This window comes from Leptonychotes weddellii, chromosome 9 (assembly GCF_054177405.1).
Source record: "Leptonychotes weddellii isolate Sample4059 chromosome 9, ASM5417740v2, whole genome shotgun sequence".
NCBI lineage: Eukaryota > Metazoa > Chordata > Mammalia > Carnivora > Phocidae > Leptonychotes > Leptonychotes weddellii.
In genome coordinates this window covers 87,787,860-87,810,616 of record NC_138377.1, presented here as the reverse complement: position 1 = coordinate 87,810,616, position 22,757 = coordinate 87,787,860, and the positions used below count along the sequence as shown (strand labels likewise).

Below are 22,757 nucleotides of genomic sequence, written 5' to 3'. Positions count from 1 at the left end.
TAGCAGCATCTCTGGTCTCTACCAAGCTGATGCCAGCAGCGGGCTCCCCCACAAGTTGTGAAAACCAAAAATGTCCCTGGGCTTGGCCAAATGTCCCCTGCGGGCTACCCCTGGCTTCCAACTGAGAACCATTCTCTCTCATTCTCTCTTTTTTTAAGGATTTTATTTATTTATTTGACACACAGACAGCGAGAGAGGGAACACAGGCAGGGTGAGTGGGAGAGGGAGAAGCAGGCTTCCCGCTGAGCAAGGAACCTGAGAGAACCATTCTCTTAACATGCCCCTATTTTAAGAGTTTCTGAACCTTAAAATAATGGAAAAGTCTATGTAATCAGGAGCTGAAAGCTGACCTATCCTTTGAGGGTCAGCTCTAATACCTCCCCGCTCCCCTGTTCAATCACAGCTCTGAATCCCAGCTCCTTTGCTCTCTTCCTGCCCACTGCGTCTGCTCGCTTTTGAGGGAATAAAACACCATGAGTTGGAACATGGCAGGAGCTCAATAGATGTTTATGGAGAATCTTTCCGTGTATGTGCTTTGTTTGAGAACCAACTTGCAGGCCACTCCTTTTTTTTTTTAAATTTTTATTGTTATGTTAATCCCCATCATTAGTTTTTGATGTAGTGTTCCATGATTCATTGTTTGTGTATACACCTAGTGCTCCATGCAGAACGTGCCCTCTTTAATACCCATCACCAGGCTAACCCATCCTCCCACCCCCCTCCCCTTTAGAGCCCTCAGTTTGTTTCTCAGAGTCCATCGTCTGTCATGGTTTGTCTCCCCCTCCGATTTCTCCCCCCTTCATTCTTCCCCTCCTGCTATCTTTTTCTTTCATTTTTTTTCTTAACATATATTGCATTATTTGTTTCAGAGGTACAGATCTGTGATTCAACAGTCTTGCACAATTCACAGCACTCACCATAGCACATACCCTCCCCAGTGTCTATCACCCAGCCACCCCATCCCTCCCACCTGCTGGAGTGGGGGGTGGGGTGGGAGGGCACTCCTGATGGGCTCATGGAACGAAGATGTTGGTGTCTGCAAGGATAAATAGGAGTTCACTTATGAGAATAAGTGTGGGCTGGTGACCGTGGGGCAGGGTGTCTAGGATGGTCCAGGCAGAAGGAAGAGCACGAGCAGAGGTGCATGATCATGAGAGGGCCCCGGGGTATGTTTGGAGGGAGAAGAGTCTGGTGTGCCTGAAGACCAGCCGGCGGGAGGCCAGGCTGGAGAACAATGCTGCTGACAGGGCAGGTCATTCGGGGTCAGGTGCAACCACTTATGAATGTGCACCCAGTGCCTTCCATGTAGATAGAGCACCTTGGGTTCAAATCCCGACTCTCCCAGTTAATTAGCGATCTGGTTAACTTTTCTGTGCACCACTTTCCCCATTTGGAAAATGGGGCGAGCCTAGTGGCCTTTCTCCAGAACTGCTGTGAAGAGATCAATCACTGTGAAGCCCTTAGAACAGCGCCCGGAAGGCAGCACGCACTTGGTAAATGTTAGTTACGCACAGTTACCTTCCGAGTCACTGACCCACTGTTCCTATCACTAGTGATAGTAGTTCTAGTCCCCTCTGCATTTTAAGAAGAGTTCATTCTGGGACAGGACCCTGGTAATGGTTTTATCTTCACGTTGCATTTGTGAGCAAGATATTTGTTTAGTCATGAATTCAGTTAACAAATATTTCTTGAGCACCTACTATGTAATGGATACTGATTGGCAGAAGAGGGAGAAGAACACTCTAGGCAGAAGGTGCAGGCTGAGCCAGGGCCAAGAGGAGAGAAAGCACAGGGGAGGGGAAGGAGCTAAAAGCAGTTGGGGGCTGCTGGAGTTTAAGTGGGGGGCAGGGAGAGGTAAGGGGGAAGCAGGGAGAGTCAGAGGAGGCAGGGAGGGCGAGGGCAAGGCAGGGCAAGGTGAAGGGGGCAAGGGGAGTGGAGGGAAGTAGGGAGGGTGAGGAGGAGACAGGGAAGGTGAGGGGAGCACAAGGAGTGAATAGAGGCAGGGGGAGTCAGTGGAGGCAGGGAGGGTGAGGAGGGCAGGGTCCGAGGGGGAGAGCACGGGAAAGAATCACCAGCTCTGCTGTGTGCAGCCTTTCTGACTTGGTGGCCCCAGCTTCGAACTCCGCCCGTCCCCAGATCTGTCCTCTGGATGCATTCCCTCCTTCCCACCTTCTCTCTTTTTTCTTGTAAGGAAAGTCCGTTTGGCTAAAGGAGCTGAAGAAATGGGATACTCTTCTCTACCACCACTGGCCTCCTTCTCATCCCCATTCTCCCCCAGAGCTCCCACAGGAGAGCTTTCTGTGGCTGATCTTTAGTTTCCTTTAAAACAGGTTTCACCTTCTTAGCGTTCTGCCCTCTGTCTCCTATTCTGTTTTTCTTACAGGAACATGGATTGAGCGAGCTTCTACCCCAGTGGGAGAGAGCCACAGTGGGGGTTGTGGGGTGAAGCCTGCTAGGAATGGGGGCCCTGTCAGACCCCTCTGACAAAGGGAGGCTTTGAGAGTGTGAGCTTGGCGCGTGGGGGTTCTGCGTTTGAATCTTTGTCCACTCTTGGCTGTGTGACTATGGTAGCTACCTGACCTTTCTGAGCGCAGTTTCTTCTTCTAAGAGATGCTAACCCGCCTCGGAGGGAGGCGTGGGGATTAAACGGGTTGATGTATAATGTAAAGGGCCTAACTTGTAGTAGGGCCTCAATCTATGTTAGGTCCCTTCTTTAGGGGCAGGAAAGCCCAACACCACCTTCACTGCCGACCCTGGGGTGTGTGGAACCCCCTCTTCCTTAGGGTGGGAGCCCTTTAAGTCCTAGAGGAAAGCTCCTAGCAGGCTATTGGTGCCTCTGCTTTCCCCCTCTAGCAGTGGCAAGCACCCCACTTCGTGGCTACACTCCTGTGGCATCCTGTGGCTCCCCACTACCACATGACACATGGCACGGGGTCTGTATTGTTCATGGGAAGGCTATGAGCCTGCACAAAGCAAGCTCTCAGTGACTAAATGTTGAAAGAGTGGCGGGTGGGTAGATGGGCTCGTTTTGCTTTCTACGGTAGGATAGGTGAGGCTTTCAAGAGTATTTTCAAAGATGGCAGGGAAAAGTTTCCAAGTCACGAAATAGATCCCCAAATCTCTGGAGGTTTCAAGTTGTGAACTAAGTTTCAAATCGTGGATTGGTTGGGAACCAGGGAAGCAGAATTTCCTCTTGGAGACAAGTCCTTGCTTAGTTTGATTTCAACCATTGGCCACAATATTCTTTCTCCCTTTTGTCCAGGATTTTTAGCATCCCTAAAAGGCTACACTTTCTCTAAGAGGCTACATATCTCAGTCACCTTTCTACCTAGATATGGCCAATGGATGTAACTGGAAGCATTTTACAGATGCTTCTGGGTAGCTAACCTAAAAAAAACCCCACTCTTTTATACCAAAGGCCATTGAACTGTACACTTTAAATGGATGGATTGTATGGTATGTGCATTATATCTCAGTAAAGCTGTTTAAAAAACCCATGCCCTTTGACTCCTTTGTGTACACCCTTTACTAATTGTGTTACCTGGAATAAGGATGAGATGGCCGGTGTTCTGGCTACCATCTTGGACTATAAGGACAAAGGCTACACTTTAAGAATGGCAGAGTAGTAAGCTGGAAATGAGCTGGGTCCCTGAGGACTTCATTGACAAAGTCATTTATCCAGTTTTGGATTACATATCTCTAGACTATTGTGTGAAATGGAAACAAACTTCTGTTTTATTTGAACTACTGTCAGTTGGGTTTCTGTTATTTGCAGCTGCATTTAAACCTTATAGTTACAACATTGGGAGGCTATGTCTTTTAGCTTCCTATCTCTTGTGAAACAGGCAGATTCACCCACATGGACCGCAATCACTTCTGGGGCCCTCATGTGCTGTGAGACCTCCTTGAACCACATTTTATTATCTGAAACGTGGAGGTAATTATACTTTCCCTATCCTGCTTATTCATGGGATTGACATAATCAATGAGATCCTGTGTGGGGAAGTACTCGGAAAATTAGAATCTGCTTTACAAATATTATGCATGAAGGTGTTATCACTGGCTCCCTATCTTTTTTATTAAAATTGGACACACGAGGGAGAAAAGCAGAAAATGTAAATGCAGAGAGAAAAAAGGCACATCAGCATTTCCTACCGACCACCCGTGGATTATCATCACCAGGGGCAGAGAGGAGTTGAAGCCACACCGCTGTAACGTGTCTGGGTGATTCAGCCGAATCTGACAGCCCTTATCCGTTTCTTCTTCAAAAAGCAGAAATCTGGTCTCTGTCTCCTGCAATGCTTCCTTTGTTTCAACAGCTCTCGATCTTCTTCCAACTGGCTCTGGAATGTAAGATTGGAAACAGTGCTTACCCTGGCGACTGTCCCACCTCTGCCGGCTCTGGGACAGCCCAAAGTTTCCTAAGAGCACCAGCCAGCAGGGTTACTGGGAGGTACTGGAGGTAGGCATGAACCGCAGCTTTGGGGAACCCAAGAGGGCATGTCCAGCAGAATAGCCATTTCTCCTCTGGGAGATGATGAAGGCTGACCTATGAGAACCCAACACAGAGGTAGAGGGAGCCAGATCCTCCATCCTGCCATCCTGACTATGGGCTCAGCCAGTCAGATATTGAAGTACCTCGTGGACAATAGGGATATGGAAGAGGCAGTTGTATAAGATGAGTATTTCACCCTGAGTCACACTGCCAATAAGCAGTGGCATCAGGATTTGAGCCCAGCTCCCTCTGATTCCAATTGCCTACATCCCTATACTGCAGAGATAGTGAATAGAGCACGTTAGTTAGATGACACTATGCATTTGCCCATGTAGTTCCGCACATTGTCACTTGCAGACACGTTATGCCATGTAGCCTTGCCTGGACCAGGTAGGGTTCGGGCAGAAAGGATCTCAAAGGAGTGGCTGATTCTGCTTGATGCAGGGAGTGACACTGGGACGAGGACTTTTCAGAAAAAATGATGCTGATCCTGCCTGGAAGGATAGACAGGGGCTTGTGTGGGGGGCTGTGTGGGTGGTGGGAGGGAGCAGGGCTTTCTGAGCTGGGGGAACAGAAGAGTTAGGGCTCAGAGGGTGGCACCTTGTGGGCACGAGGAGGAAAGAGACAAGCCTGGGCAGCCGGAGTGTCAGGGGCCCCAGGATGCTGGGAGTCTGGACTTTATGCCCGAGATGATAAGTTTGCTGCTAAGGCATTTTTCAGCAGGAAAGTATAAATGAGTATCCATTCAGAATCTCTCAAAGACTGTAGAAGAATGGGGTAGGGGAGAGAAAGATCGTTTTTAAGATTTTACCTTCAGTTGTTTTCTCAAAATGCCTTCTAGTCTTTCTTTTGGGGGAGGCTGCTCCTGGTCTTGAGTCATTTTGGAGTGGTGATGAGCAATCACGCAACTCTGCCAGGTCGGCCATGCTCCTGGCCAAAGACAGACACCTCTGCTCAGGGGCTGTGCGAAGCCCAGGGAGGTGCTCTGTTCTCAGGGTTGGGGCACCAAGGTGGGTGACCACTTTTGTGCCAAGATTAGAGATCAGGCCAAGAGCTGAGGGAGGATGCCTTCATCATCCCTTCTAGCCCAGGGTGGGCTCTCTGGGGATTGAGGGGCATACCAGCATTTTTGGGCAGTGACCTCAATTGAGCCTAATTATGAAGGATCCCGATCATTCATTCTGAGCATAAAGTCATTCAGGCTTCTCAAACAATAAGTCTTGGGCTTTTGGTTTCAGGGGACAGCAGGATGGAGAGATGATGAACCTACAAAGTGCAAGGGGAGGTATTAATGAAACCAATTTTCCTACCCAAAGGTTATTAATTTGAAAGGTTATTAATTTCCAGCAAAGGGCAATGATTTTTCACTAAGATGACAGAGTGAAATGCATCATATTTTATTAAAAGGAGATGTGAGTGAGAATCTGAATAACTGCTCTGTGATTATTAAGAAAATGTCTGTTGCCCAGTGTGGCTTTCCCAAGCTTAGAGGCTGCCCAAGATTGTCCTCATCCCTGCCAGGGGGCTCTCAGCTCACGTTCCCCATTTCGCTGCCCCACCAGCTTCCTGGTCTTCTAAGTAGAAGCTGGGCTGTCACCTTGCACTCCTATACCAGCCTTCCAATCAGTCTGAAGCTTCAGGTTCCCAAATATCCCTAGAATCCAGTGTCCCAGCTCAGGTGCATACTGCGTCTTGCTTGGTTGATTTCAACAGCCCCCTAACACATCTCTCTCTCTCTCTCTCTGGTCTTGACATCCTCCCCCATGCTGCAGCTCAAAGATACTTCCTAGAACGGGAATGACTATTAGATCCTTTAGTGACTTTGAGCTTCGTGGTGTCACAGCCAAGGTCACCACCCCAGTGATAACCCCTCATTCTCCAGCTCACCCCTACCTGCTACCCATGGCCAATGGTTCCCCCTACCTTGGCCCTCTCGCTCCCACCTCTGTCGCTGTGGCTTCCATTAAAAAGGAACTCAGACATTACACCCTGGAGGAAGCCTTCTCATCTAGCCAGAGATCATTACTTCCTCTCGCCGCCAGCGCTGTGTTGGGTCCTTGCTTCTAATGTGCTTGTCATGGGGTCTGGTAATTTATTTGTTTAGGTGTGTGCTGTTTTCTCCATCAGGCTCTGAGCTCATGGAGGTCTGTGCTGGTAGGGGCTCAATGAATGCTTAGTGAATGATGTATTCTGTGGCATCCTGGTCTCACATCAAACGCGAAGATCTGATTTGTCAACCATTCATGCACTGGCGTGAACGAAATGTAACTAACTTTCTTTAATTTAGTGACGGAATAGCTACATCTTCCTTCGTTGTAGGATAGCTGACTCCAATGCTCGAGAAGACTATATATGAAAACAAGATGGGAGTAGAAATAGTACCTATCTCGGGCGCCTGGGAGGCTCAGTTGGTTAAGCGACTGCCTTCGGCTCAGGTCATGATCCTGGAGTCCTGGGATCGAGTCCCGCATTGGGCTCCCTGCTCAGCAGGGAGTCTGCTTCTCCCTCTCCCACTCTCCCCTCTTGTGCTCTTTCTCTCTCTCAAATAAATAAATAAAATCTTTAAAAAAAAAAAAAGAAATAGTACCTATCTCATGAAGTTGTTACAAAGATTAAATAAGATATTTGTAAAGAGCTCAGAACAATGCCTGACATATAATTAGCACCCACATAAGGCTGTGTTAAAGTAAGTACGAGTTGGAGTGGCATCTTGCATTTTTGATCTGTGAAATCCTTTTTTTCTGTGAAAATTTACCCCAGTTGCCCTCACAGGACCAATTCTGTCTCATGTGTATTCACTCTGGATTGAGCTGGGAGAATAAGCTCTCACGCCGGTGCCTAGGGCCAAGTCTGTTCAGGAGAGTCCTGTGGAAAAGCGGTTGTCAGATAGAAAGGCCCACAAACAGCTGAATGGAACTAGGCTCTCCCTGTTCTTCCTGGGGGCTTGGCTTTCTTTTAGCATGTAGAGGAGCGAGGAAGTTATGTATATATATGAATATATATTCACTCATCTATTTCCTCCACAAAAACTTATGGAGCATATATTATTATATTATGCCTTGGGCCCTGGCTAGGTAATATTTGGAGGCACATAGGGCACGACCTCTGTTTTTCAGGGGTCCCCAGTCCGGTGGGAGAGGTAAGTATGAGAACCAGTCCTCATGTGTGGTTGCTGTCAGTGCTGCTGTGGAGGGACACCCTGAAAAGGGCTTAGAGAAGACGCCAAGGGAAGATGGGGCATCAGTTGAGTCTAGAAGGATAAAGATTCTTGAGGAGCTCACGTCTAGGACAAACTGTTGAAGAAAGTGAGGCTCTAGTACCTAAAAAGAATCAGATTTAGTGGAGGACATGAGCCTCAAAGGGGCTGCTATGGGGAAGAGGGCCTAGAATTCTCTTGTGCAACTCCAGGAGATAGAGACGGAATCAATGGGTGGGTGTGACACTGAAGAAAATCTTAGACTTAAAGAAGTTCACAAAGATTCATAGTGGAAGAAATTAGGACAAAGAGAAAATAAGTAAAACAACAAAGACTGAAATGCTAACAGATTAGTGCTCTAGAATGCGCACGACGTGATCATCTAATGTTGCTGAAGATGGGCCACAGCTTTTAGTCTGAGCTTCTTATTGGCCAAACCAGAGAGGGAAACAGGAACAGTTACAGGATTCATGGTGTCCAGTTGCTCACACTTTCCCGGTGCTGAAGCCTGAGACGGTTTCCCTGTATGTTATTGTAAAAAGAGGTCACTGGGCGAGGCAGTGGCCACTGTCTTGAACGCCATTCCTACAAAATATGCAGTAGCAAGTTTTATGTGGTTGACTCTGAGTGCTCTGTCATCCTCAGTGGAAGCGGCAGCCACAGTGCCAAACAGCATGTAAGTCACAGGGGATCTCTGGGAGGCTCTTCACTGTAATCCAGCAGTAGTCTCTGTGACTGACTGAGGGAGGCAGGGGTCAGTTCAGGTCACATTGTGGGTGGCAGGAAGGAATAGAGCTCCAGAGCCCGAGTGTCTGAGCCTCCATGGGGACAGAGTCTGATTGCCCTTTACAGAACACAGAATGCGGCTGCATCCTCAGCCAAGCCATGGCATCAACGACACATGGCTATCGCCCATACCCACATGTATACCAAAATCTTTCCCAGACTTTAGCCCCACATGTAGCCAGCTCTTGACTGAGCACCTCTTACCAGGGGATCCTTTCGGTACTGCAAACCCAGTGAGGCCAAACCGAATTTATTTTCTTTCTTCCCAACCCATTCTTCTTCCTTTCTCTCTACATTTCCTCTTGTGATGCAAAACACCATTATTTATCCATGCTGTTGCTCAAGCTAGAAAGTTTAGAGCTGTTCTGGGATATTCTCTCTGTCGCCTTGGTGACCCTCATGGGTCACCAAATACTGAGGACTCAGCCTCATGATTATCTTTTCTCTCCTCTGCCACTGGCCTAGTCTAGAACCTCATGCAATTTTTTTTAATTGCGAAATTGAAATTGAAATTGTGAAACTGTTTTATATTTTATTTGTAGAATTAATACACACTCATTGTATATGTATAGGTATATAGAATTTGAAAAATGCTGAAAATGAATAAAGAATCTCACTACTGGGACAAAAACACAAGTAATATTTGGAGTATTTCCTTCTAATCTTTTATTATGGAGTTTCGTAGATATTTATTTGGAGCGTCTAAAATTGAAATCGTATTATGAGAATGGTTTCATATCCCTCTTCGCCTGTCATGATAATTTTCTTGGGCGCCTGGGTGGCTCAGTTGGTTAAGCGACTGCCTTCGGCTCAGGTCATGATCCTGCAGTCCCGGGATCGAGTCCCGCATCGGGCTCCCTGCTCGGCAGGGAGTCTGCTTCTCCCTCTGACCCTCCTCCCTCTCATGCTCTCTGTCTCTCATTCTCTCGCAAATAAATAAAATCTTAAAAAAAAAAATGATAATTTTCTTACAGCATTACAAATTCTTCAAAAGCATGCTTTTGAAAAGTGGCTTCGTTTGTTTACTTATTCCATTATTGTTGGACTTTAGGTTGTTTCGGGTTTCTTTTCTATTACAAACAACGCCCTGATGACCATTTTTATACATAAATCTTTGTCTGGAAAATCTATGAGTATTTTCTTAGTATAGATTTTCGAAATTAGAATCATTAGCTCCTTAGGCGTGATCTTGTGCGTATCTCTTTATGTATGCATATATATCCAAATTGATTTTCTGCACTTTTTAAGCTAATATTTATTGAGCATTTTCTCTGTGCCAGGCACTTTTCTAACAGCCTGCTTTGTACTGACTCATTGAAACCTCACGGCAACTCTGTGAGCAAGTTGTGAGAAAACCCAATGATTCAGTTATGAGCGGCGGGGGCAGGGTGGGGAGTTGGAGGGTTGTTGGCGGGGGGATGTTTTCCAATTGTACTCCATAGGAGTAGCTCCTTCTCCAGGTGTGTCTTCTACAGTTGTTATTTTCTCAAGTCTTTAGAAGAGACCAAGACACACCAGTGATAAGAATCTGGGGATGAGGCTGTGGTTTTGAGAGGGAGACTATTAAAGGTAAAAGGTCGGTTCCTTGGAGTGTCACCGCCTGTAACCTGAAAGTGGCTTGACGAGCGAAGGAGGCTTGAGGTTGCCCTCTGCATGACAGCAAGTTCCTGGGGCAGTGAAACTTCCTCGCAATCAGTCGGAAGCAGAAGCTAAGTGCAGCCACTGCATTTCTAATATTTAGGTTCCTTATGGCAAGTGATTTCTCCATTCCTAAGTCAGCCCCCGGGTTTGAGGGTTCCTAATGTTTCATACAAGAACAAATTATTTATTTTCTTTTGGGTAAGGACATCATTAGGTGGTGACTGCAGGCAGCTGAGCTGGCACAGAAGGGAACCAAGGATCCTGCCATAGAAGACCTCGGTGGGAGTCCGTCATTCTGTCTTCTGCCCATGATGCCCGGGCTGGGTGCCTCTGCTCGGTTCCATGTTTGTTGAGCACCTCCCGTGGCTGGTGTTGAGGACACAAGTGCATTATACAGGAGCCACAGGTATTAATATGCCCCTCACAGAGTTATTTGTGAAATATCTTCATATCCATTATTTACATCGTTAACCTGTGTGTGTGTCATTTGTTAACTTTGGAAATTTGTTAACATGCACTGCTGAAAATATTCCCAGACCTGGGACTACTGAGAGAGGTCCTCTGGAAGACCATCCCCCCTCCCCAGCCATGTCCTCTGTTCAGGATGGAAGGAACCTATGATATAAATGTAGCCACAGCTCTTCCCTGGCGGTTGTGATCAGGCCTGTGATTTGTACATGCACAACACTGACTTCAGAATTTCTAGGATGATGGCAGGATGGAAAAACTTGAATAAGAACTTAGTTGTTGCTGGGCCTTTAGAGATTTAGCTCTTAGCCGTTGCTGATCTTTGGTGATAAGCAGATTCTACCCAAGGCTGTGATGAGGAATGCTTCTCTGACTCCCGCCATCTTGAATTTTGCGCATCACCATTTTGTTGTGAAATAAGAGTATGAGGTAAGGGATGGAAGGAAAGCTATTTTCACAAGTATAATTTATTCTGTTTTCTTTGTCTACTTTGGCCTGATTTAGCTAGCCATCCTGTAGCCTGAGACTACAATCAATTTCTCCTTGGAGATTCAGGGAAGTAACTAGAGGCTATGTTTTCTAGTTGGAGAGTTTTTTTCTTCCAAGTTTTCTTTCTTTCTTTCTCCCAGTGTGGGGCTTGAACTCATGAGATCAAGACCTGAGCTGAGATCAAGAGTCAGACATTTAACCAACTGAATCACCCAGGCACCCCAAGCTTTCTTCTTAGGTTGTACTCCCTTGCAACTCTGGTTAGAATCAGAGTGAATTTTTTTTTTTTTTTTTTTGTCTTTCAAAAAATCTGATTATGAAAGGGTCTGCCATTAAGAAAAGTTTTCCATTTGTACTGGACTCCTCTGCAGATAATGGTGCTTACTTCCCTAAAGTGGTTACAGGGTCATGGGCACATCTTGACCCAAACAGTTTCAAGATAGGGTGACCAACTGTCCTGTCAAACCAGGATGAGTTGGCCACTCTAGTTCAAGGGCAATGGGGTGAATAAGTGGAGAGACAAAAGATGATAAAAATTGCCATCATCCCTGTTGATGATTATTCTGAGAGTTTTTATCCAACATCCAGTGCGTGACATACCTTCCTGCCTGGTCTTTCCCCTTGTGGTCCCCTGGCCTGACACGCTCTGCTGTTGTGTTTTATTTGCCTGGCTAACATCTTTCTTTCTCCAATTCTAAATTCAATCTTCCTTTCCTCAGGGAAAATTTCTCCGATTTTCCTCACTTGGTCACATCTCCCTATTATTTGTTCTCTTAGGTGATTTCACAGTTATAATTTTCTATTTGAATAGTCATTACATAAATATCTAGCTCCCCTATTTGGTGGTAAGCTCCATGAAAGCAGAACCTAGGTCTGATTTTGCTCACATTAAAACTTTAGTCAGCACAGCAAGGGGCTGTGGAGTGTGGTGGTCAGGCACACAGACTAGGAGCCATGTGGCTGGGGTTCGAGGTCCATTTCTACCGCTTACCACTCCTGTGACCTTGGGCAAATTACTTAACCACTATGTGTCTGAATTCTCTATCATATCATCTGCAAGATGGAGATAATAGTAGTATTTACATTAGAGAATTAGCATGAAGATTTGATGAGTTCGTATTGATAAATTCTGTAATAGTGTCAGGCATGTAGTGTGTGCTATATAAACACTCACTATTATGATAGTTCGCCATAAAATATTTGTTGGAGGGATGAAAATTATCTTGAAATGGATCACCAACCTAAATTTAGAACAAAGCCCATAAAAATTCTAAAAGAAAAAAGGAGAAAATCTTTATGACATTGAGGAGAGCAAAGATTTTTTTTTTTAGGCCACCAAGAGCACAAATCATGAAAGAAAAATTAGAAAAATTAAATACATCTGATCTTTGAAAGATCCCACTGAGTAAATGAAAAGCCAAGCCAGACTGAGAGAAAATATTCAAAATATGTATATCTGACAAAAGACTTTTATCCAGAATATATAAAGAACACTTACACCTCAAGTATAAAAAGACAAACAACCCAGTCATAAAATGAGCAAGAGATTTAAAAAGCTACATCTTATAAAAAGATATACAAATAGCACATAAACACATGAAAAGATGCTCAACATCATTATTCAGGAGAGAAATGCAAATTTAAACCTCAATGAGATACCACCTCTCTCCCTCTAAAATATCTAAAATAAAAAAGACTGCCAGCACCAAGTGCAGGTGAGGATGTGGAAGAGCTAGAACTTTCCATGCACGGCTGGCCGGATTGCAAAACACTGCAGCCACTTTGCAGAATTGTTTGGCAATTTCTTACAGAGGTAAATGTACCATAAGGCTCAGCAAGTCCAAGCCTCGGAACTTACCCAAGAGACATTCAAACATATGTCCACACAAAGATGCAAGTGTTTACAGCAGCTTTATTCACAATAGCCCCAAACTATTAACAACCCAAATACCCATCAACTGGTAAATGAGTAAATACATACAGGGAATAGACCATCATGGAATACCACTCAGCAGTAAGTGGTATCAGGAACAAATTTCCGATACATGCAAGCATGCAGCACGGATGCGTCTAAAAGGCATTACACTAAGTGAAAGAGGCCCAACTTAAAAGGTGGACATTCTAGAGAAGGCCAAACTAGCGATAGTGAGCAGCCAGCCCAGTGCTCTCTGGGGGCCAGGGGATGGAAAAGGCAAAAAGGCAACTTGTGGAGAGATTGAAATGTTCCGTATCTTGATGATGGTAATGGTCCCTTAGATGTACATTAAAAAAAACGGTTGCAAAAATAAACTACAACCATGCAGGACTGTGGCTTCTCCATATCAGTCAGGGTTCAGGCCAGGGCACTGTAGGTTGAATGGCAGGCTTTCTGTTTTGTTACTTATGCAGGGTGGGGCTGGCCTGAGAGCAGGATATTTCTGAGTCCTCTGGACGTTGGCATCAATTGGCAGGGAGGGTTCCTGCCCTGACTTTGAACCAAGTGGTAAGATCAGTCCGGGACAGGCCCAGCCCTCCAAGACCTCAGGGAGATTTGGCATACCTGGAAGGCCCTTCCAAGGTCCTCTGGGCCAGGGATGAGCAGCGGTGCCTGGGGAGGCCATCCTTGGGAAAGCAAATATCTGGCCAGAGGGTTGGGGATAAAAGGGACCCAGAGACCATGCAGTGTCCTAGAATCCAGCCTGGTTACTGCCTGCTTTTAATTCTCTATGCATCACCAACAACCTGCATTTATTGAGGAGTAATTCATTTTCCTGCTCTTATTAAGTAAGGATCTAGATAACACCACCAATCTACTCTTCTAATCCTCTGGAGAGAATCAGTGTTACCACACCAAGCAGATAGAATTCCAGCGAAAAGCAAAGAAACTCGACATTTAGTTGTGTTGTGTGATAAAATCTTCCCTTACAACTTGTTTGAATATAGCTCAGTGATGTCCTTTGCCCACCCCCAACCAATACTCCCTAGGGACCAGGGACCTCTTATTGGTAACAATAATCTAGTCCAGCTTCCTTATTTTACAGGTGAAACTGGGACCCAGAGAGGCCAACTGACATGCCCCAAACTGGGCATCTGGTTAACGGCAGAATCAAAAGAACTCAGCTCCCCCAAACATTCAAGCCAGCGTCTTCCTACTCTGCGGAGGAAGAGGAATCCCAACCCATATCCCTGCCAGATTTAGGGAACTCTGTTCCTGTCACTGGTGTAAAGCTCAGAGGGCTCACATTCTGTGCCTCACAAAGGCTGATCCCTCCAAGTAAGGCCCCTGGATGTCAAGGAGGGAGTGTGGCTTGAGTCATGGAAAAGAGTTGCTGGGGCATCCTCTTGCCTATGGGAAATGGACCCAAACAACTAAGGTGACCAGAGTAAGAAAACTACAAGTCCCATGACCCCCTCAAACACCTGTCACGGCTGTTGTCTGCCAGCCTCATCTTCAGACTAAATGTCTTTTTTTTTTTTTTTACATAATCTCTATGCCCCGTGTGGGGCTTGAACTCACAACCCTGAGATGAAGAGTCACAACTGAGCCCACCAGGTGCCACTGGACTAGATGTCGTTTCCTTCTGCCACTAGAATTCTTACACAGCCAAGGGACTGTGATGTTGGCATCTGACCAGAGTCAGGCCCCGGGAAGTTGCCCAGGATCTGGACAGTCATGGGTCCTTCCACAGCTCTTGGAATGGTGGACCTTGGTTTAAAATCAGGTTGCCAAGTGCTATTTTAATAGATTAACCAAATCATGTTCTTGTTGCAAAGTTTTATTTGGATGCATGACGACTGCCTAGCCCCTGACTTTGGTCTTCATTTCCCCTTATCTCTCTGTCTCTACACACTCGCCAAGTGACAGGAGCAGAAGGAGGGGTGGGGGCAGAGGAACTTAACTCTAACCATGGGGCTTAGGGCATTGTCGGATGGTATCCCAGTCAAGGGCTCTAGGAGTACCTGAATCTTACCTCAGCCCAGATCCACCCGCCTCATGGAGACAAGCACACTGGGAGCGACGGTGGGCGGGGATCCCGTATCTCTTCAGTGGAGACTCAGGCGGTCTCCTCGTCTAGCCTTGCCGATGGCCATACAGGTGGTCCACTTCTGCTAAGCCTTCTAATACTTTATCTTACTTCATGCCTGCTGACGTCCCTCTTCTCAGCTCCATAGAAAGGGAGACTCACGATGGCTTTTCCAAACAGACCTTGGGCCAGGAGTTTGGATGGAAAAAGAGAACACCAATCCTTCTCTGGTCTACTTTGGCTTCCCAGGGGCACAGCGTTGGTGCTGGTGTTGAGGTGGGGGTACTCTGTTTACTCTTGTTTATTTGTTCATTCTTGTCTCTATCACTTCCTGAGCACTTACTCTGTGCCAGGCATTTTCCTACAAAGGAAAGTTGCTCTCAGCTCAGTTGTTTTGGGAGCAAGTATCCGGTGTTCTTCCCTTTTCTTTATAAAAGGCATTTGTTGCTCAAAAGCAGAGTAAGAGCAGAAAACAGAATAAAAAAAAAATACACTCACATTCTCATCATCCTAGTGGATTTGACTTTTTATTCTCCTGTGTTTCTATTCTGTATCCAGAAGCAAATATATTTTTCATGTAACTGCACTGATACAATTGCTTTTGGCCTTTCTCATTTCACGTTGTATAATAAACATCTCTCCATATTCCTATGGTGTCCATACTCTTCATTTTTAAAGGCTGAGTAATATTCCATGGAGGGGATGTTTCATGATTTATGTATCCATTCCCCTATCTGGGACAAACAATATGTTTCCAATTTTGTACCTTTATAAGCAGAGCCGCAATGAACTTCACGCAGTGAACTTTTCCTTTCAGAGAATTATTTCCACTAGGATGAATGCCCTGGCGTGGGATCACTTGTTTAAATGGTGAGATCATTTTTGCTGACAGGGGAGTGGAAGCAATTTTACAAGTAAGTCCCCCACGGGGTGTCAGCCACAATTATTACCAACCCAGAGAACCCCGTAAGACCCTGAATGTTCTCATTAAAGGAGATAATGGGGGGCTGGGGAATGGGTGGATAAAAGGCTGTTTACGTGGCTATCATTAACTTTTTGCTAGTAACTCAACACCTTATTTTATCTAGTTCTCATGACACGCCTATGAGTAGGTGTTATTCCAAAAGGAAACGTGGGTCTCAGAGCGGTTAAGTGTCTTGACTAAGGTCACACAGGGGGTAGCTGAGCTGGGCCTCGTGCCGAGGGCGGCTCCCTGGTGCTCCTGGAAGTTCGGCACCTGATCAGACCCACAAGCCCCCTTTGCGAGGCCTTCAGTACCCCACAGGACAGTTGCTGACCACGAGGTTGTTGAAATCAGCCTTAAAGTTGAGCTCTGTGGTCATGAGCGTGGCGGTGTTAAACTGCATTTACGTGGCAACTTTGAAGAGGGCCCAGAGCCTGAAGTGGAGACATTTCACATAAGGCAAGCAATTGAACACGTTCTCTTTGGGGTCCACTGCATCTGCTTTTATAGACAACGTGGCATTAGACGCTCAGAATTGTGTCCCTTGTGGGGCGCCTGGGTGGCTCAGTCATTAAGCGTCTGCCTTCGGCTCGGCTCATGATCCCAGGGTTCTGGGATCGAGCTCCGTGTGGGGCTCCCTCCTCCGTGGGAAGCCTGCTTCTCCCTCTCCCACTCCCCCTGCTTGTGTTCCCTCTCTCGCTGTGTCTCTCTCTGTCAGATAAATAAATAAAATCTTTTAAATAAATAAATAAATAAGAAAGCGTCTGCCTTCGGCTCGGGTCATGATCCCAGGGTCCTGGGATCGAGCCCCACATCCGGCTCCCTGCTCAGTGAGAATCCTGCTTCTCCCTCTCCCACTCCCCCTGCTTGCGTTCCTTCTCTATCTGTGTCTTTCTCAGTCAAATAAATAAATAAAATCTTAAAAATAAAACTTTCTGGGCCTCAATTTCCTCCTGTGGAAAGTGAGGAGTTTGGAGCAGCCAGCTCTGAGGTCTCCATGGTGGTATAGTGAGACGTCCTTAGCTCCTTTAGTCAGCTGGACCAGGATTCTAGACCTGGCTTTTCTCTCTTTCCACCTCTGGAAAACTGAGGGGTTGAGAGAAGATCCCAGGGTCCCTCTGAGTCTAGGATGTATGAGTCCTAAGACTGTCCCATCTTTGAGTTGCAATGAGTAAAAGATGCCAGAGAGAAGTATTTGTGAAGCCAGGTTTCAAAAAGAAAAGTGAGAGTCAGAGCAGCGTGACCTGGGGTTCCTGGCGCTATGTCCCCCAGAAATTCTCCCCTCTCCTGTGCTCGTGGCTGAAGCTGACGCTTTGCAAAGGTAAATACTTGCAGCACAAGGAAAGTACTAAGCATTAACTTGGCCAAACAACCCCAAGATTACTCTATAAGGCAAAAGTAAACCCTGGGTGGGGAATGTGAGCTAAAACATGTGCAGGGACTTGGGGGCCACCTGATAACGAAATGAGCTGGACTCCACCCCTGGTGTTTAACTGTGCAGATACAACAGTGAATAAGGTAGACCATGCTGTCAAGAAGCCCATGGTCTTTTGGTGGAAGTATGTAAGTAGACAATGGTTATACAGCTTGGTCAGCGTTTTGATGGTAGAGTAGAGGAGGTACGTATCAGCCGTACGGTGGCTGGTGTGAAGGCAGCCAGAGGAATCCCATGGGTAAGGAATGTCACCCATTCCCCAGCTCATCTTGAGGATTCTGATCAAGGCCTGGTCCTGCAGGGAGAGAAGGACTATGGAATGTGGAAGGAGGATGGGCCCATGTGTGGCCAATGTGGTCACTTCTATACTTATAGAACTTGAGGTCATGCTGTAGCCCGCACCCCAGGCCCTTCAGATTTTCTGAGACTGCATCTCCACTGAGACTCCCCAGGCCCTGGGGTCTGCAGCACAACTGTTCCCATCATCTGTGGGTTCATTTCCTGATGAAGAAATAAGGAGTGGTTCAGTGGCTGGCCCAAGGCTAACAGCAGGCTAGAAAAATCAAACCAGGCCCAGAATCCCATTTCTCTACCTCCTCCTCTGCATGTCTAGGTTCTGAGACAGCAAGACCTTCTTGGCCAGGTGCTTTTACCCTTGTTTCACTTTTCCTATGATATTCTTCGGCACCCCTGTCCTTCCTTCACTGCCTGTGTCTGGGGGCACTGTTGATTGCAACATCTTAGACCCTGTCAGACCATGGACATATACTCCAACAATTTCTGGGGCACCATGGGGAACAATGGTGGAGGCAGAGTAGTGTGAAGGGAGGGGCACTGGCTTTGGAGGCAGTCGGCCTTGTATTTGATTCTCTATCAGTTATTAGTTGTGTGATCTTGGTAAGTCCCCTTCACCTGTGGGAGCTTCCCTTTCTTCTCTTGAATCGCCACCCTGAGTATCCGTGTCATAGGGCTGTTGTGAGAACCAGATGAGACTCACTGAAATGTTTATGTAGACATTCACTACACAGCTTCCCTTTCCTTTCAAAGCTTACCTCAGATCTCTTCCATCTCATGACTTGACCCAACAGAGTTCCTTCCAGATACTTGCTGGTTTATATTCACAAAGATTTTTGCCATCCTATTTAGCACCTTTCTGTGAGTTCTGTTTACTTCTTTTAGGCAGCATGTCACATGTCTTGGCAAGGATGCCGTGCCTTTGTGCCCAAAGGAGGCCCCTCTTCGGAGTGAGATAAACGTGTAAAGAGCCTCCCACATGCTTGGAATATGGCAGGTTCTCAATGAATAGAGGTGGTTTTCGTGATATTGGTGGTAACAGAAGTAGTAATTGGTGTTTGCTATTACATCTCTCTCTTTGAAGGGTCCTTCCATGCCCTGTCGGTAACACATCATGAACAGATAAAACATCAGACAGGATAACTCTTCATATCTAAGTGATATGGGATCACTTTCATTTCAAAAGGTCAAAAGGACCAGAAGATCAGTGTTAGGAATCTGCAGGGTACAGCCCCTAGGAAGATAGAGGTCTCACACTTGGCTTTTCTCCAACACATCTGCCTCAAATAGGTGCATGGACATACCCTACTGAGACTCTCCCAGGAGGAGAGTGCCTCTGTTGTGTTCGGGGAGTGAGCTGTGCTTGGTTCCTTCTCTGGTTGGAAGCCTACAGTTATAGGTGGGCCTCCTTGTGGGAGAGAGAATACAATACAACAATGAGCAAGGGGAGAGCCCCAGAGACAGAGCTCAGCTTGTCAATGAGGACCAAGAAAACCATGAGAGAAAAAATAACAAACTATGAGGGAAGGCTCTCCATACTAGATAATAAAACTTACCATAAAAATTCAATAATGCCAACTGTATTGGTGCCTGGACAGATAGACCAAAGAAGCAGAGCAGAGATCCAGAACACCTAAATACATATAGGAATTCAATATGTGTTAGCAGTGGCCTCTCAAATCAGTGAGGTAAAGAAGGGCTTTTAAATAAATAGTTTTGGGAGAGCTGGCAAAAGATAGAAAGATATAAAAGTCAGAACCATACCTCATACCATACACCAGAAAAACTCCAGATGGATCAAATTTTTAAATGAAACAATGGAAACCATAAAATGACTAGGAGAAAATTTGGGCAAATTCCTTTATAACCTTGTGAGCAAGGATCCTCTGTGATTCAAAATTCAGAATCTATAAAAAATTATTAAATTAGACTATGTTAAAATAAACAAATACCTTGTGTATGGCCAACTCAGTAAATAAGATAAAATAAAAATATCATTAGCAAAGTCAAAATATGAATAACAGAGAAAATAATTGCAACTTATAACACCAAGGGCTTATCTCCCTGATATATAAAGAGTGTCTAGAAATCAAGAAGAAAAAGACTAGAAACCCATAGAAAATGGACTGAGACCAGAAAGGGACATGTCACAGAAAAGGAATATAACCTATTCTCAACCTCAGAAGAAGAAAAGTAGAAATTAAAATTATACTGAGGCACAGGTCTTTCCTGTTGGGTTGGTAAACATTAAAGAACTTGATCACACACCGCAATGGTGAGGCTAGCAGGAATGCAAAACAGTGTAACGATAGAGGGGGATTTGGTAACAACCGTGAAAGTTACAAATGCACTTGCTCTTTACCCAGCATTCCCTTCCTGGAAATTTACCCTATGTATCCGCACACATATGAAATGAAATTAATACAAGGTTGCTGTAGTACTGTTTGTAATTGTAAATGTAAAACATCCCACGTGTCCATCTGGAGACCAAAGATGAGCAAACTGAGGCATGGCCCTCAATGAAATGCCATGCAGCTGTACTGAAGAAACACTGATTGAGAAGATACCTAGAATGGATTGCGATGTGACAAAAATCTAGTAAAGAATGACATCTAGAGTGTGATATCTTTTGTCGAGAAGTGGAAGATAAATAAATTCACATTTGCTTTTATCTGCATAAAGACACATTGGAAAGATCCAGGAGAAATTAATAAAGAAGTGGTTACCCATAGTGGGAGACGGGGAGGCAAAATGGATAAAGACACGAGGAGAGAGGCAAGACTTTGCAAATCTATCCATTTTATACTCTTTTCATCTGAGCCATGTGAATGTCTTACTTCTTCAAAAATCATCTTAAACAACACAAAGAGCCCAGCTTCTTGTTCCTTATTTTCACCTGCACATTTGTCTGGATGCTATGCATCTGCCGCTGGACCCCTCCTGGGCCCCAGAAGGCTCTGGAAGCTGACCTCTCAGGGCCTGACGGAGGCCCAAAGTTTCCGCCAGCCTCATCTATCTTCCTTGGCCTACCTCTCGGCCTGGCTAGGCATGTGCCTCTCCTGCCTCTAGCCATGCCTTCTCTCACCTTGGCCCCAGGGACACTTGACTTCAGCTGTTGAATAGATAGGTCAAGGGGTCAGAACCCTTCCCAAGTGACCTAAAAGAGTAAAGGTGACTCCACGGAGAACTTCCCAAGTAGCCAGCTTCCTCTCTGGGAGAACGGAGTCAGGCAGATGGCAAAGTCCTGGGAGCCACGGGGAGCGAAGGTGTGAGGAATTCTGCAGAAGGAAGCTGGCTTGGAGCTTGGAAGCCAGGCCGCGAGGGCTGTGTCAGGGCCCAGCGGCCCCCACTCATCGGCTCGGCTTCAGAAGGGGCGGAGGGAGGGAGAGGAGAGCACATGCTTCTCCATCAGGAAGCTTCTGCCCGGGGCCTCTCCGAGACTGGCACTTCCTCGGCAGCCCGTCCATCTGGGCCAGTGCTCACGGAGCGCTGGGAGCGAGGATATTTTAGATGTGTCAAAAGTGATGAATGTTGGAAAGTGTCATCGGCATCTCCGGGAACTCACAGTTCATACTGGCAGCTGAGATGTGCCAGGCCCTTTGGAAGAAACTGAACTCCAGAGGAAATTGGCAAGTCTTAATAAACCAGGCAACTCGTGCTCGCCGTCCCAGATGGACGTGGCCGTGAGGTGCTCTCTCCACGTGGTCAAAGCACCACGAGGCCAGTGAAGGTGTGGCCGGAAGTGGCAGTGCCCAAGGTCTTGGCAGAGGGAAGTTGCGTTCATCTGGGAGCAAGGGCATATCAAACACGAGTGGGCACGCGGGGGCCTGGGGCTGTGAGGCCGGCCGGTGAAGTGCTGCCGGCCAGGCCGGAGTGAGGACCACAGCCAGAGCCGGTCGGAGGCTGGAGGCGAGCCCAGGCCTTGGCCCAAAGTGAGGCTGGAACAAGACTCCAGTGGGTCTGGATTTGAAAACACCCCAGGGAAGGTGTTACTAGAATTCAGCATCTACCCCGAAGAGAATGCATTCTAAGAGGAGGCTGCCTCCCTATTCTGTTTCCAGTGTGGCCTTGTTCGGCAAGTGGTGTCCCGCGTTCCCTGCTTCTGCGGGGGGGGGGGGGGGATGCACCCCAGGTCCTTGGGAGCTGGGGGCAGGAGAGGCTGAGGGGTGGCTGCTCTGGAGGAAGGAGGGTGGAGTCACCCCATGGGGGGCAGGGGTGGGGCGAGCAGGCCGCCGTAGGCTGGGGAGGAAAGGCGTGAGGGGTCCGGATGGGAGCACTGGGGTTCCAGTGGAGGAGGAGGCGGCGGCGCAGGACCCAGCCCGGCCAGGATTCCGCAGAAGGACGGAAGGGGGCAGGGTGTAGGGCATCCTGGTGTTCTCACAACAACTCTCTTTCTGACCAAGTCCTTTGCTGTTTCCCCCAACCACTCCTGCCACCAGGAGAGAAAGAGGAGAGTGAGGTCACAGTCATCTTCGTCTTAGTCATCATCAAGGCTTGGACTTCTATCTGACCCGCTCGACTTGTTGGGGGCTGCACTGGTCTTTCTGCCCTTCTCTGTCCGCATGCTCCCCGTCCTGCCAGACACTCTGACCCTCGGCTGCAGCCGGAGCCACTGGGAGGTCCCCGCCCGCCCGCCCTCTTGCCTCCCTGACTTCGCTCTTCCGGTTCCCTCCACCAGATCTTGCTCCCCTTCCTACAGCTCAGCCTTCAGCTTGAAGGAACAATAATGTGTCCTTCAGGAACCTTCTGACAACTGGTCAGGCAAAGGGCCCCCTCTGTGTGCAGATCCCGAGGCAGGGATTCTTTGTCTCTTGCTGGTTTCACAACTAGGCTCTCAGGTGTGTCTTAAGCATCCATGTGGTCCCAGACCCTAGCAGGAAGCTGGCACAGAGGTGGGTTATTTGCTGGATTGAATTAACAGGATCATTTCATTTTCCTGCTCTTCCTAGGAAGAGATTTGTCACAGTAAGCCCCTATTGAGAGGA

The 22,757-nt window shown here is 46.9% G+C and overlaps 2 long non-coding RNA genes across 2 annotated transcripts in view; both read right to left on the bottom strand.

Annotated features, from left to right (window-relative positions):
• Positions 1-22,757, bottom strand: part of LOC102749095 (uncharacterized) — a 476,674-nt gene that overhangs the window by 294,013 nt on the left and 159,904 nt on the right. The gene's annotated exons all lie outside the window — the stretch shown is intronic.
• The window catches only part of LOC145723525 (uncharacterized), a 155,610-nt gene continuing 137,076 nt past the window's right edge, over positions 4,224-22,757 (bottom strand). Inside the window, exon 4 of the long non-coding RNA XR_014148640.1 lies at positions 4,224-4,343. This is a non-coding gene — a long non-coding RNA (uncharacterized LOC145723525). The remainder of the gene's footprint in view (positions 4,344-22,757) is intronic.